This window comes from Camarhynchus parvulus, chromosome 5, assembly GCF_901933205.1.
Source record: "Camarhynchus parvulus chromosome 5, STF_HiC, whole genome shotgun sequence".
NCBI lineage: Eukaryota > Metazoa > Chordata > Aves > Passeriformes > Thraupidae > Camarhynchus > Camarhynchus parvulus.
Window position 1 is genome coordinate 60817839 of NC_044575.1, and position 17076 is coordinate 60834914.

The window sequence follows — 17076 nt, forward strand, 5'->3', positions numbered from 1 at the left end:
AAGCCTCAGTGCCTGATTTCCACAGATGGAATTCTAGAGTGGTTTGGCTGGGAAGGGACCTTAAATCCCATCTCATTCCACCCCTGCCATGGCAGGGACACCTCCCACTGTCCCAATGTCCAGCCTGGCCTTGGGCACTGCCAGGGATCCAGGGGCAGCCACAGCTGCTCTGGCAATTCCAGCCCAGCCAGGAATTCCCAATTCCCAATCTCCCATCCATCCCTGCCCTCTGGCAGTGGGAGCCATTCCCTGGCTCCTGTCCCTCCATCCCTTGTCCCCAGTCCCTCTCCAGCTCTCCTGGAGCCCCTTCAGATTCTCTCTCCCTCCTTTACTCACCTCTCCAGCCCCACACCTTTCCTAAGCCCTTCCCATGAGGCAGCATCCTGGGATATGGGAAAGGAGTGGAACACCCTCTGGAAAAGTAGAAATCCAAAGTGTGGCCTCTGCCCCCAGCCCAGGGACACCAAATCCCCTCCTATCCTAGGCAATTCTCTTTTTTTATTCTTAAAGTACCAGCTGAAGTGACAGCCAAATGGATACTTGGGGACTGGAAAACCCTTGGAAAAGCCATGGTGTCTTGGTTTGGAAAGCCAGGTGCCTGCTAAGGAAGGCAGGAGCCTCCCCTGAAATGGAGAATGTGAACCCTCCCCACCCCTCCCAATTGCTATAAATTTTAAATTAAGGGGCTCTCAGGCAAAAATATGGGAGCAGGAAATAACAGTTCTTTAATAGGGAAGAAAATAAAAGGATAAAATAAACAATGCAGTAAACTAAACCAACACTGCCAGAGTCAGAACCCAACCTGACACCCTGTGGGTCAGGGTGCTGGCAGCAGTGCCATTGGAATTGTGGCTCAGCCCTCCTGCAGTGTCAGGGGTGGTTCTGCTGGAGCAGGGATCCTGGAGAAGGGTGCAGTCTCTGCCTCTGAAGATCCAGGGGAAGGAGAGGCAGCTGCTGTTCCTCTGGGAAATCCAGTGGAGAAGCCGTGCTGGTGTTCCAGAATCTCCAGATTATATCCAGGTAGGAATGCTTGGCTCCTCCCTCTGGGCTCACATCTCCCAATGGGATGCTGTAGCTCTTATCAGCCATGCAGGGACATTCAATGGCTGTTATCAGCAGAGGTCCCCTCCCGAGGGAGGAGTGGGTGTGGAAGAGATAAGGCAAACTGCCCACTGGACAGAAGCCAACTGCCCTACAGATGGTGATAGAACACATCTTGCCTGTCAATCTGGGACACATGGTCACTCCAGGGATGTTCGGCATCCCTGGATGTGCAGGGGCAGCATTTCCTGCAGCCCCTCCATCCTGCTCAGCTCTGCAGGGCAAGGAGGACAGGGGACACACGGGGACAGTGGTGACGGGGCCTCACCTGGCACTGCATTCCCGACTCAAGGCTTTGGGAAAACAGGAGTTGTTTCAGGAGGTTCCAACACCAATGTTAGTGCTGCCTCCAGGGAAATCCTGTGCTGCAGTAAGGGAGAAAAATAATAAAGAAAGGCTTCAGAAAATCAGGCCTGCTCTGTTAAAATCAGTGTCTGGCCTTGCCAAAGCCAGCACTTTGCAAGTTCCCATGTGGGATCAATACTGGTGTGAGCAGTTTCTTAACATAGCAATCTATTCCTGGGTGAAAAACAACCAGCACCTCTATAAACTGTTTTTATACTGTTAGAAAAATGAAAACTGTCTTTCGCAAACTGTCCCTGAATGCACACACTGAGAGTCTGAGTGACCAATCAGTACAGGATAACAGCTTGTTAATAACCAATAAAGTGATTGGCAAGAAAGCTCCTGACCAATAGGAGTCACCCACAAGGTCTGTAAAACTGTATAAAAAGGAGTTTTGTGAATAGAATGGGCTTTTCCACCATGAAGAAAAAGGATTCCTGTGGGGTTTATTCCCATAATCCTGTTCTTTTCCTTTCTGGAACTCCATTACCCAACACCTGCCTTTATAAATAGGAATGGGGACTTTGCAGGGATTTTTGTATTCTGGCTTTGTTTGCTTTTTTCCAGCTTTTTGTTTGCATTTTTCCCAGCTTTTTGTTCTTCCTTTTCCTCCAGGACAGCTTTGGAGACCTTTAGGAGTGCTAGGAGTGTGTGGGGTGAGCCCCATCACACACCGCGGGAGCAGCGCCTCAGGAAATCCTGGCAGCTCTGAGCAGCCACCAGCACCACCGGGAAAACAACACTTTCCCATTTTTCCTTTGAAATTCCATCCTGTTTGTCCACGGGAGCTTTGAGCACTGGTTTCAATGAGAATGGGATTCCAGCTGCAGGGTTTAAAATGCAGAATTTGGAATTTTTTTGCACTTCTGTGCTGTTGAATTTGTGAGGGATGAGGTGAGAGATGAGAATCAGACTCCAAGTTCTCAGAAGGCTGATATATTATATTATATTATATTATATTATATTATATTATATTATATTATATTATATTATATTATATTATATTATATTATATTATATTATATTATATTATATATTATGCTATACTAAAACTATAATAAAGAAAGAGAAAGGATACAGACAGAAGGTTTAACAAGAATGAATAATAAAAACTCCTGACACCTCAGAGCCTCAACACAGCTGGCTGTGATTGGCCATTAAATTAAAACAATTCACATGTTGGATAAACAATCTTCAGACCACATTCCAGAGCAGCAAACACAGGAGAAGCTGAGGCTTCTCAGCTTCCCAGGAGAAAATCCTGGGCAAAGAGGATTTTTCAGAAAATATGACAGCAACACTGTGCCGCACACAAGGAATTTTACACACTTCAAGCAAGGCTGCTTTTCCTGCCTTTCCTGCCTTTCCTGATGAATGAACTGCACCAGGATTTATGGAGCGGAGGTGTGGAACTCTGGCTGCTTGGCTGAACTGCCTGGAATGAGTTCCCCAGTGGCCGCATCCCTATCAGGCTGCTGCCAAATGCCAAAAGGTCAGGGATTAATCTGGGATTGCACTGACAGGGCTGCTGGGGAAGGGCTTCTTGGGACGCTCTGAGGTGTTTCCATGGAATTCTGAGGGCAGGGAAGTCCTACAGCCTGGAGATGCACCATGCCCTCTGGGAGATGTGGGATATCCCAGGGAATTTCCTGTCTGGGAGGGATTTCCTCTCATTTTTTTTTGAAAAATGAATTAGAAGAAACTTCAGCTTTGTCATTTTGTTCCAGGAATAGCCCATGGATTTCATTCTGCAGCTTCCAATGGAATTCCTGAGATTGCCAGGAAAGGGAAAGGCTCCCAGTGCCCACCAGTTTGCCATGGATGTCCAGCAGGATCAATGGGAGAGCCCAGTGCCCTGCGAGGTCACAAGGAACCCTTTCCTTGTCCCTTCCCCATGGGAAATCCAGGATGTGAGCATGGAGCACAGGAGGCCACAAAGAAACCTTGGAAAACCTGGGATTTGGGCCATGGAGACCCCTGGATGTGCCCAAAGAGGGGAGGAAAAATTGTTCTCCCCACGGACCTGGCAGTGGTGAAGCTGAGAATCCAACACTGAGTTGTGCTGTCATTCCCAAAAGGAGGTTGGAAAATTGCTGTGGAAAAGGACAAAAGGAATTACTCAAGGACTGGGGAAAACACCCCAGGCTGAGTTTGGTGTGAAAGGAAATGGGATTCCATTGGAAAAGAACATCCAATGGGATTCCATTGGAAAAGAAACATCCATGGGGAGAAAAAGGCAAGAGAGTAGGAGTGGCTGCCATCCCAAGGAAGCCAGGACAGGAAAATTAAAATGGGAAACCAGCCTGGATGTCTTGGAAGAGGTGGGAACTGAGCCCAGGCTTCACCAGGAACCTCCATCCAGGGATAACTCCCGAATGCAGAGATCCAGGAGGTCCCACAGACCCCTGGGTGAAGCTCCAAAATCCAGGACACCAGGAGGCTGAGCAGACACTCTGGTTCCTTCCTGGATCCTTCCATGGGAAGAGGTTTTTCCACAGGGAAATGCTGCGCTGGAGCAGCTGTGATACAAAGCAAGGCTGAGCTCAGTTATTCCTGTATGGAACTGTGTTTGGATCTTCACCTTCCAGCCCATATCCCTGGTAAATTCAGGAATCCAAACTCTCCATGAGGGAGGAAAAGCACTGGGAATTGATGGAACAGCTTGAGGAACAAGCTGAGAAACCAACCCTGAGAGAAACATCAGCTCCTGCAGTTCCAGAGGGGACAAAACATTCCTGGGATGAAATCATTCTATCCTGGGATGGTTTGGGTTGGGAGCAGCCTTAAATTCCATCTTGTTCTGAATTTCTGCCACGGGTGAAGCTCCAAAATCCAGGACACCAGGAGGCTGAGCAGACACTCTGGTTCCTTCCTGGATCCTTCCATGGGAAGAGGTTTTCCACAGGGAATTCCTGCACTGGAGCAGCTGTGACATGAGGCAAGGCTAGGACAGCTGGGATCATGGATCCTGGAGAGGAGAATCTGCAGCTGCCAGAGGTTCAGTTATTCCTGTATGGAATTGTGTTTGGATCTTCACCTTCCAACCCATATCCCTGGTAAATTCAGGAGCCCAACCCCTCCGTGAGGGAGGAAAAGCACTGGGAATTAAAGGATCAGCTCAAGGAACAAGTGAGAAACCAACAGGGGACAAAACACTGGGAGGCTCAGGCTGGATACTGGGAAAATTTCATGGAAAGGGTGATCCAGTGGTGGAGTTCCCATCCCTGAAGGGATTTCAAGCCGTGTGGATGTGGCACTTGGGGACACGGTCAGTGTGGCCTTGGCAGTGCTGGGGAAGGGTTGGACTCGATCTCAGAGTGCTTTTCCAACCTAAAGGATTCCATGATTCCACCTTATTCCAGAGGACACCAGCACCAAGCAGAAAACCCCTTCACACACCCCAACCTGCTCCACAGACCTCAGAATTCCATCTGGGATTGGGGTCAGTCAAACGCCGCCAGACCAAGGCTCCTCCAACTCGCCCTAAATGGGGTGGAAAACCCTAAAATTCCTGATGGGACCCAGCTATCCCAGCTGGAGGAGGAACACAAAGCAGGAGCCAAGAAGAGCATCATTCCCAGAAAAAACAAAGCTGGAATTCTGCAGTGTCAGGCTCAGATTTTGAAGCTGATGAAGATGTGGGAAAACAGAAACTTCCTTCTCTTTGTTCCATTCAAAGTTTGGTTTCATCAACCTTGGAAATCTCTTCCCCCAGTCCCCTCTCACAGCCACCCAAATGTCACACCTGAAATTAGACAAATTTTTCATCCTTCTGCTCCTGCAATGCCAAATTTTTGCAATTGCCTGGAATATCCTTCTCCTCCTCCTCTTTCTAAAACACTCCATGGGAAATATTTCCATTTTGACAATGGAGTTTTGATGGTTGAGCCTCAGGGTTCATTTTTAATTGGAGCAATTTTTTCCATTTGCTAACGATGCCTGCTCGAAATCCATTGTAACATCCATTAATTTGTCAAGGGAAAAATAACACCCTAATCCATCTCTCTCATTAATTTCCTATTATATGAGTTGTGCTTCTCTGGAATGGACAAAACTTTAATACAGAAATTGCACTTCACTTCCAGTATTTTATGCTAAAAAAATCAATGTAAAGGAAGTAGTTGGATTCCCGCACTGTAATTCTCCACAATTTTGTGGTTTTGACAAGAAAATTATGGGTAAAGCTTTGAAACACAGAATCCTGCAAAGTACTTGGATTCCCACACTGGATTTCTCCATAATTTTGTGGTTTTGATGAGAGACCTTTGGGCAAAGCTTTGGAGCACAGAGTCCCACACAAAATGCGCCCATCCAAGCAACTTGAAGTAAAAATCAGGGTGGGTGAGAAAGAAATTCTTCAGTCAACCCTGATAAATAATTTCCATTGAGGACCTATTTCTTTCTTATCCCAATATTTAACTGTGGGCTATTCAGTGGGGTTAATAAACCTCCAGGAAATGGGGTTAGACATCAGCATGGCTTTTAATCTTGCTGAATTCCCAACCTCCTGCAGCAGCTCTGCTTCTAATCCGGGCTGGTTCTCTGCGTAGCACTGAGCAAACACCTCTAATTCCTCTTTTTTTAACCATTTTTCCACTTTTCACACAAGGTTTGAGGTTGAGACTCCGAGACTGTTTGCACTGGATCATAGAATCAGGGAATTATGGAGTGGTTTAGGTTGAAGAGACCATAAAACTCATCTTGTTTCAATGCCCAGGGGAAGGGACGCCTTCCTCTATCCCAGCCTGGCCAAGAGGCACTTCCAGGGATGGGAATTCCACAACCTCTCCACAACTAAAAATATCAATATCTACATCCTAAAAATGAGAAAGAAAGGATTCACATTAAACATTCATCAGTCTTTAACAATTTATTCACAAACAGTGTTTATTTACTGATTCTGTTGGTTAACCATGGAATGGTTTGGATAGGAAGGGATCTTAAAATTCATCTCATCCCACCCCTGCCATGGCAGGGACACCTTCCACTGTCCCAGTTTGTGCTGTGTCAGTCCCCAGCTGGAATTTGGAGCCCCAGGAGGGATTAACGTGGTTGTTTTCCCTTATTTTTTTTTTAAGCTTTAAATTCTTCATTTATTTAGTTTTACTGATTAAATTATTCATTGGGTTGAAGTATAGAGAAGTTGAGGAGGGCTCTAATTTAAATGCAATTTTTTGTTGTGCAGTTTATATAAAATAAGCTGAATTCCAAAGGAAACCAATTAGAGAATTATCAAAGAATCATGGAATGGTTTGGGATTTTAGGGATCATCCAGTGCCACCCCTGCCATGGCAGGGACACCTCCCACTGTCCCAGGCTGCCCCAATGTCCAACCTGGCCTTGGGCAATTCCAGGGATCCAGGGGCAGCCACAGCTGCTCTGGCAATTCCCAATTCCCAGTCTCCCATCAAATCTCTCCTCTTTCAGCTTATCCAGCCTTGCCTCACCCTACATCCTCACTCAGTATCCTGAAATATCTGGACATAAAAACATCCACGGAAGGATTTTCCAGCAGAGGCTCTGATTGTCACAATCCTCCCCCAGCCACATCTGAGATTATTCCCCACACTGGGCATTAAATCCAGGAATGATCAGCAAACAAACACCTCCCCCTGTGGAACATCCCAATCCCTCCTCCTGGGCTGGGGAACAGAGACATTAAAAGCCTGAGAAGATTTCTAAAACTCCTGCCAGCCCCTTGGTGCTCCTTCCCATCTATTTGTTCCAGGGGCCTCGGGGCCACAGAATTCTCACAGTAACTCAAGGAAGCAAATGTTGATTTATTTGAAATATCTCCCGTGGCTCCCTCCCCTCCAGCAAAGGCTCTGCGTTATTTATTCTGGGAAGTAAAACAAAGTTATCCAAAGGTAAAACCAGGGAATTTACACTCTTTTCTTATCCATTGCTCTGTTTTCCCTGGTGCTCCACAGCTCCTGAACTTTCTGCCTGTTCTGAGCACTTTTACTCTCCCAGGCTCCACAATGGGGCTCTTCTGTCCCATTCTTTGTTGGGAATTGTTGCTCAGCCCATGATTTTCCCTGCTGCAAACATTCCCTGGACAAGGGACACCCAAAACTGCAGGAATACACAATTCTTTTAGAATTTTCACAGTGGAAATGCATTCTATGGAATTGTTAAGCTTGAAAAGCCCTCGAGTCCAAAAAAGCCCCAACCCATGTCCCCAAGTGCCACATCCATGTGGTTTTTGAGCACTCCCAGGGATTTAACTCCACCGCTTCCATGGGAAATCTGTTCCACAGCTTGAGAAACCTTTCCAAGGAGAATTTTTCCCCTAATATCCAACCTAAACCTCCCCTGGTGCACCTTGAGGACGTTTCCTCTAATCCATGTGCTTCAGAAGGATTGAATTCCTAAATTTTCAAAAATAATTTGGCGCTTTTAGCGAGATCCAAAGCGTTTCAGGGAATATGGTGGAGTGCCTGCATTTCTCCATAATTTTGTGGTATTGACGAGAGACCTTTGGGCAAAGCTTTGAAACACAGAATCCCACACAAAATGCACCCATCCAAGCAACTTGAAGTAAAAATCAGGTGGGTGAGAAAGAAATTCTTCAGTCAACCCTGATAAATAATTTCCATTGAGGGCCAATTTCCTTCTTATCCCAATATTGAACTGTGGGCTGTTCAGTGGGGTTAATAAACCTCCAGGAGATGGGGTTAAACATCAGCATGGCTTTTAATCTTTAATATTTTAACTTTGCCGAATTCCCAACCTTCTCCATCCCAATGGAAGGAGAAGTAGAGAGGGAAGAGGAGAGCAAAACCAAGCTCAGTAATCACCATGAGGGGAGCACAGAGGGAAATTTCACCATCCAAAGGAACTGGAAGGTGGGACCATGAGGAGTTTTATCCTGTGGAGGTGAAAATACCAGGATAATGCTCCCTGTGAGGGAAACAGCCTGGAGAGGGATGTGGGAGCAATGGTGCGGTTCTGGCTCCTCTGGTGCCACCTCCCTGCTCAGGCGGGGTCATCCCAGAGCACATGGTTCAGGAATGCAGCCAGGTGCCTCTGGAATATCTCCCTCCCTCTGGATATACCTGTATTTTGCTCCAAGATACACGAAATAACTCAACACATAAAAAACTCCAATTGTGTTGATATGAGCTCTGACAAGGACATAAATTCAATTATGACCCTGAAACATCTTCTTCCTTCCAAGAGGACATTTAACCTGCCGTGCCTGGAATTCCCACTTTGGAATGGGGAGATCTCCAAATGATGGAATCATTTCAGTTGGAAGAGGTCTCTGGGAGTAAAACTGCTCAAAGAGACAGCCAGAAGCACCTTCATCTTATTATCTTATTGTTTTATATTTAATATTTTGTATTTTACATTTTATGGTTTGTGTTCTTGATCCCTGGTGAAAAACTGGTCCCGATTCCACTAAAAACCCACAAAGCTTCCAAAGCAAAGATGGAAAAACCAAGGAAAACAAAATATTTGATCTCCATCCTTGACTCCAAGGCACCCATCCCTCTGCTGGGCTTTCAGCAGGGAATTCAGAAACGGATCCCTTTTTCCTAATTCCTGCTCCTCCCTGGATTTTGGCAGCCCTTTTAAGGCTTGGAAGCAGAACAGGACAAGCTTGGAACCACCAGGATTTTTTCCCACTGCTGTTTCCCAGGATTTTCCTATTAATCTTCATAAATCCCCTCAAATTCCATGGCATTGCAGGTATTGGACAGCCTGACCTTCCCAGCTACTCGTTATTGAGAGAGAGCCAGAAGCATCTTCTTCTTAATATTTTATATTCTATATATTATGTTTTGTATTTTATATTTTATATTCTTGATTCCTGGTCCAAACTCATCCTGATTTCACCAAAAATTTGCAAAGCTTCCAAAGCAAAGCTGGAGGAACCAAGGAAAATGAAATGTTTGATCCCCATCCTTGACTCCAAGGCACGCTTGAAAGCGGAACAAGCTTGGAACCACAAGGATTTTTTTTTCTACTGCATTTTTCCAGGATTTTCCTATTAATCTTTGTAACCCTCCTCAAATTCTGCGGCACTGCAGGTATTGGACAGCCTGACCTTTCCAGCTACTCATTATTGACCAAGAAATAACACTGACACACACTCTGCTCTTTGAGAAGGGAATCTTCCCAGTTAATTGTGGGGAAATTATTCTGCTGGAAAAGCTGGCTGCAGGTTCTCCTTCCAGGGCAGATATTGGAAAAGATGATTTCCTTTTCCAGTATCAGGATGGAAATTGATGAGGGCAGCATCTCTTAACGAGCTGTGATGATGAAGTGCTGTGCTCAGGGCTGGGGGGGGATGAGATGCCTGAAGGAGCTTTTCCAATTAGGAACAGATTCTGTGGGAAGCAAGAAGAAAACACCTCTGGAGTGATGGGAGATCAAATCCACACTCTCAGGGCCTTAAAAATACAAAGCACAGAAGTTGGGAGTGTTGAGGGTTAACAACAGCTCTGAGGTGAGATTTGCAATTATGAGTCTCTAAAATAATATGAAAAATTACACATATTTAAAGGAAACCAGTGGGGTTGTCCCAGGTGGGACATCAGCAGGAATTGCCCCATGGAAAGGGGGCTCAGGCCTTGGCACTGCCCAGGGAAGTTTGGAGTGCCCATCCCTACAGGTCCCCTGGAGGTGGCACTCAGAGCTCTGGGCTGGGGACAAGGTAGGCATTGGGCACAGCTGGGACTCCATGGGCTGGGAGGGCTTTTCCAACCTCAGGGATTCAGGAATATTTGTCAACAGCTCTGTCCAGCCCTTCCCTGACTCCAGGTGCCCTCAGGGAAGGGACTGGAGTTTCAGGGGTGATCCTGGCTGGGTGTGATCAATATCCCAGAGCTCAGCTGTTCCCCTGGGCTTCATGAGGGGGGGAATCCAGGGAGAGCTGTGAAATCTGCTCATTTGCATCTCCAGGCTGGATAATCCTGCTCATGGAGTGCCTTGACCAGCTCATCAGGAGCACTGGAGAACAGAGTCACTTTATTGTCCTAAAACTCAATGACAATAAACCCAGATCCCTCAAGGCTCCTCCGGCGGATAATTCATCTTCCTCGAAGACTGTGCTGATAAAAAAATAAATAAACCCCACAGAGCTGCTCTTCGAGGTCTTTGCCAGCCGTGCAATCCCCAGATCCTGCTGCTCCCTCAAGGTGAACGCTCAGGAATATGCATAATTCACCAGCTCTCCGTGTTTATCTGTTTCACTATCACCCTGCACATTCCCTGCCTCCCTTTGAACATCTCTGCCCAGCCCAGTCTCCAAGAGCAAACAAAAGGGGAAAAAACAAGATACCAACATCATAAAAACCTCAATGTCTTCGGGGCAGGGTGTAAAGCACCCCGAAGATGACAAGAGAAACGGGATAGATGGGAAACAGCAGGAGATTGGATCTGCACTTGTTTTGTTGGGGAAAAAAAAAAATCACAGCTGGAAAAGATCTCACAGCTCATCAAGAGCAGCCACTAAAGCAGCACAATTTGGGTGCAAAACTTTGCCCTTGGCAACTTTTTCACACCTGCTCAGCATGAAAAGAGGGCATTGGTGTGTTGTATTTGCAGGTGCCCCCATGGCAGGAAGGAATGATGCATCTGACTCCATGTTCTCAGAAGGATAATTTATTATTTTATTATTCTATATTATATTAAAGAATACTATACTAACTACACTAAAGAATACAGAAAGGATACTTACTGATTGCTAAAAAGATAACAATGAAAACTTGTGACTCTTTCCAGAGCCCTGACACAGCTTGGCCCTGATTGGCCAAAGAGTGAAAACAACTCCCAGCAGAATCCAATGGAACAATCACCTGTGGGTAAACAATCTCCAAACACATTCCACATGTGAGCACAACACAGGAGAAGCAAATGAGATAAGAATTGTTTTCCTTTTCTCTGAGGCTTCTCAGTGTTAGGAAAATCAATCCACAAACACCAGAGGTTTATGTCCAAAAAGGAGACAGAGGAGTCCCTTTTACTTTAATCCAATAAAGGGAGAGGCCATGGGGAATTCCCCTGGGATCTCTCACATTTTTTGGAGGATGCAATCTCCCTTTTTATGCCAATTTCCCAGCCACATTTCCCTTCTCTCTTTCCCCATTTCTGAGGTACTTGAGAGGTTCAGACTTTCCAGAACACCTGATCCCAAACATTTCCCTCTAATGTACAACCCTCCCTTTTATTTTTTAATTCTTATGGAATTTAGGGGTTTTTCTTCCCCATTGTTTCTTTCATCTCTCAATGTCTAATTTTGTTTATCAGCAAACTTAAAGTTTATTTGTAAAAGAAAATATCTTTTTCCATTCACCAATCAGTGGAATCCTTCCCATTGTTTCTTTTATCTTCCAGTGCTGGTTTTATCTACCAGCAGACCCACAGCTCGTTAGGAAAGACAAATCCACTATTCCTCTCATCAGCTTCCCAGGAGAGAAATCCCAGGCGAAGGGATTATTCCAGAGAATGTGAATGCCACATTGGTGGAATGCCCACCCCTGGCATGTGTCGTGGCTGTGGCACTGGAGGCACTCTGGAAGCCCTCGGCAGGAGGTCAGGACTCGCCAGAGCTGAGAACAAACCAAGCTCCCCCCACAACCCTCCCTGCTGCCAGGACTGGACAATGAGGGGGCACGAGGAACTTCCAGGGGCTTCCAGCCCTCCCTGAACACCCAGGAATCACTCCAAAGGAAGTTTGTCCTAAATTACTTCAACGAGGGCAGAAACTCAGGGAAAGAGGATCAAATCCAGGCTCAAAGTCTGTCTGTGCCACAGCATCTTCCCTGGATCAGGATCAGGAGTGATCCGAGCACGAGGGCCAGGAGATCCCAAATGGGCTGAACAGGAAATCCCAAAGGGGTTGAACTGGGGAAAAGGAGATCCCAAATGGGCTGAACTGGGGAACTGGAGATCCCAAAAGGGCTGAACTGGGAAACAGGAGATCCCAAAGGGGCTGAACAGGAGATCCCAAAGGAGCTGAACTGGGGAGATCCCAAATGGGTTGAACTGAGGAACAGGATGATCCCAAGGGCTAGGATGACCCCAAATGGGCTGAAATGAGGGTCAAGAGATCCCAAAAAGACTGAACTGAGGGCCAGGAAATGCTAAATGGATTAAACTGGGGAACTGGAGATCCCAAATGGGCTGAACTGGGGAACAGGAGATCCCAAAGGGGTTGAACTGAGGGCCAGGATGATCCCAAACGGGCTGAAATGAGGGCCAGAAATTCCCAAATGGGCTGAATTAAGAGCCAGGAATATCCCAAATGGGCTGAACTCAGATAAACTCTGACCACAGCCAGAGTTTGTGAGCCAGGGATTAAACTTCCTCAGCCAGACCTCAGATTTACCAGGAAAACCAGGAGAAAACACTGGAGAATCCCATGCCATAAATGGAATTTCAGGTTTGTTGAAAGCTTTGCAGAGAACTTCTCAGGGTGAAGTCACAAATAAATAAGAGAGATTTTAAAATTCTCCTCTACCACATCACCAGGAACCTGTGACCTTGTTTAAATTAACACAGAATCATGGAATTGTTTGGGTCAGAAGGGACCTTAAATGCCTGGGTTTGGAGCCAGATGATCTTTAGGGACCGTTCCATGATTTTATGAGGCTGGAATGCTCCCAGGACAGTTTTCCCATTCCTGCTGTGACTGACGTTAAAAGAACAGCATTGAGAAGAGAATCTATGCTACAGGGCACAAAATAAATCTGTTTTTTACTGAAACCTCCTTGTTTCCACACAGCTCCATGACCTTCTGAGCAACATCAGCTCCCAGAATAACAGGATGGCTGAGAAATCCATGGATACACCAGGAAAGGCAGGCAGAGTGTGATTAAATAGGAATGTTTAACCTCTGAATTCTGTGCTAGAAGATGCCTGGAGAGACGTGTGCTGCTTTTTTATTATTATTATTATTATTATTTTCATGGGAGAAAAGCTGGAGAAGAGGCAGAAGAAAACTGCCAGGATAGCTCAAAGGTTAAGGAAAATTTCTTATTTGAAAATATTCAAAGGACTGGCTGGTTTTGTTCATCAAAAGGAAGAAAATGAGAGGGAATGTTATAAACATGGGAGCACTTCCACAAGGAGAAGGGAAAAACACTTTAATCTCAGGAAGAAAGGCAGGATAAGAAGCAGCAGTTGGAAGCTAAAATCAGGGAAATTGAAAGTGGAGAAGGGATTATTTTTTTCCAGACCAAGAATAATAATTACTGGAATGAATTGTTAATAATTTGAATGGGTTTTTTTTCCACACCTGGAGGGCAGCTCAACACAGGGGTCTGGAGGAGGAAATTCCAGAGGGGAACCCCAACATTTCTTCAGGTTCTAAATGAATCCTTTAAGGAAGCAGCCTAAGAAGTGGATTTTTTAATATGGAATATTCCTCTAAAAATTTGTGGTGTGCTCCAAGTGTGAAGGTGTGGGCATCGTTGAAAGAGGGCACCTTGAATTAGAGAGAGGAAAACCAGGAAAACAGAGAGGAACTGAAAATCTTTTCCAAGTCCAGACCCCTTTTTGGTGAGCTGAGTGAGTCCCACCACCAGCAGGATGGGAAATTTTATATGGGAATGTTGGGATAAATCATGACACTGACTCCAGAGGAGGAGTTTGGGACCAGCCCTAAGGAATCAGCTCCTGGTGGGACAAAGGGCAGGAAGGTGGCACCTCAGTCTGAGGCTGCTGTTCCATGGGGACCTGGTTTTAGTGGGATTCTTCAGCCCTTGGAATGTTGAGGCAGAGCCTCAAATATGAACCTTCCCATCCTGCTGGTGGTGGGACTCACCCAGCTCACCAAAAAGGGGCCTGAACTTGGAAAAGATTTTCTGTTCCTCTCTGTTTTCCTGGTTTTCCTCTCTCTAATCCAGGGTGTCCTCTTTCAACAATGCCCACACCTTCACACTTGGAGCACACCACAAATTTTTAGGGCAATATTCCATACTAAAAAATCCATTTCTCGGGCTGCTTCCCTAAAGGACTCATTGAGAATCTGAAGAAATGTTGGGATTTTCCTTCTGGAATTTTCTCCTCCAGATCCCACACACCCTGCAATGGAAACAAGCAGAAACGTCCTCAAACTCCATCAGGAAAAATGTTCATGTTGGATATTGAGAGCAGTTTCTTCCAGAACAGTTGTAAAATCCTGGAAAAGACTTCCCGAGGCAGGGGTTGAGTCCCCAGCCTGGAAGTGCTCAAAAACCATGTGAACGTGGCACTGGGGGACGTGGTTTGGTGGTGACCTTGTTGGTGCTGGTTGATGGTTGGACTTGGTGATCCTGGAGGGCTTTTCCAACTTGGACAGCTCTGTGATTCCGTGAAATGTTGTGCAGGCTCTTTGGATCTTCCCAAAAATTTATCCAAGGGCTTCATTGGCGAGTTGAAGGAACAAAGGGAAAAATTGGAATGTTCATGTCCACATCAGCCCTGTCTTTGCTCCCCAGCCTCATCCCTGCTCAGGATAAGGGAGGAAATGGAACCCAACTGCTCTGAGGTGGAAGAACAGGCAGATAAACCAATATTCCAAAAGGAAAAATATCTGGAAGCACAAAGCAGCATCAGCAATTTCCATAAATGCTCAGATGCAGGAGCAGACCCAGGGTAGGGACAAAAAGGAAGAATGAACAAATTTCAGGGACAAACAGAAATTCCAAGGGTTTTTCATAGGGTTCTGTGCCCCAAAGGATCCACAGGGGTGGGGATTCATTGCCAAAGCTCTGCTGGAGGGTTTATCCACGTTATTCCATGGTTATCCCATTAACATCTCATTCCATGTTTATCCATTATTCCCATCCATGCCTCCACTAAATCCCTGCGCACCATTCCAGAGGAAACAGGGAGTGACCAAAGAGCTGCAGGGCACCATCAAGAGGCCATAAAGGATGCAAATGATCTGCAAATAAGGACTGGAAACACCTTTTCATGGAAGTGAATCCCAAAAATTCCATGTCCACTGGAGATGTCAAGATTGGACATCAGGGAAAATTCCTTCACTGACAGTGTGGTCAAACATTGGAACAGATTCCCATGGCTGTGGTGGAGTCCCCATCCCTAAAAGTACAAAGACCACATGGACGCGGCACTTCAGGACGTGGTGGGGTTCAGCCCAAGGTTGGATTTAATCTTGGAGATTTTTTCCCACTTTAACAATTCTATTTTTTTTTTTTGGCACTTCCAAGATGTGCTCTTGGAAGTTTTCTACCTCCTCCATCTCTTCTCTCTCCAGCCTGGAATATCAAGGCTGCACTGATCTCCTTCTGTGTTAAAAAACCCCAAATATTTCTGAACCTTAACTCAGCTTTTTTTCTCCAACTCCTGAACTCCTGTGTGAAATCTCAGCTCTGCCTTTTATTCCTGAGCACAGGAGAATTCCATAAAGCACTGCAGTCATCCATAAAATGGAAAAAAGGGAACAGATTCCCACTGCAGCTCCAATGCCTTGATGTGGCACAGATCCTAAACACAAAAAACCCTAAATATGAGCGGTTTTTATCTTCTAAACATCCCAACATCTTCCAGGGATTTATTTATTAATGCCTATTATGAGCACACAGATAATACACAAGCACAACCTTCTTCCATATTTTATAAAATGAGGAAAAAAAGGAGTCTGTGCAGAGGAAACTGCCAAAAATTCTGCTTCAAAGGGAACCCAAAATTGTCTGGCAGCTTTAGGAAGGAAGAAGATGACAGTGACAATCTGTACAGGACTCAAGTACAAAGGGCCAACTCCTCATCCAGAGTTTTTCTGCCAGATATCTTCTTTTTCTTGATGATAAGGAAAAAAATTGGTTTCTTGATTTTGTTGAATCATTTTGGCACTTTTCCCACCAGTTTCTGGCACTTCTCAGTGCCTTTTTTTTGTGCTTTTTTCACAAAAGCATCCCTACTTTGTCCCAGGACATGGATTTAGACCAGAAATCAGCACTTCTGGGTCACTTCCTGTTTTTTTAAATTTCCCTTCTTTTCCAGAGCTTTGCCCCAAGCACAGGTGTGAAATTTGTGATCACCAAAAATCCCAGAGCAAAGAGCATCACTCTCCTTTCCCAGCATTTCTCTCTGTCTGGATCATCCCCTACTCGTTTTTCCTCCCTGGTGCTGCTGTTTTGTGCTTTGCAGGACATAATTCTGGGAAATTCCAGTCATGGAGCTTTTTCTTCCAAGGGTTTGGCTCCTGGGATGAGGAGCAGGAGGTCTGATCACCCAAAAAAAGGTGATTATTAATATATTTCCGAACAAAGCACCATGGTCCTTGAGCATAAGTGGCCTGATGCTGATCCCTAAATTACAGCTGGTTCCCAGCTCCACCTGGGAGAGGATTTAGGTGGGGAGAAAAGGGAGAAAATGTCACTGGAAATGCTGGAAAGGAAGGCAGATGGGTCAGGGATAATGAGGAGCAGCTGCAAGGAGAGAAATCAGGGAATTTCACCTAAAACAGCAGGAGAAGGTGATGGGGAGGAAAAGGAAAGGGAAAATACTGGGGGGCTGGAGCAGGGAAGTGCAAAAGAGGAAAGGAAAGGCAGAACTGCCCAAAAACCAAGGAGCAGCTGGAATGGAATGGAGAGAAGGGACAAAGAGGATTCCAGGTGAGCCCAGTGCCACCACCAGCTGGAACTGGGGGAGCCTGGAGCTACAGGAACGGGG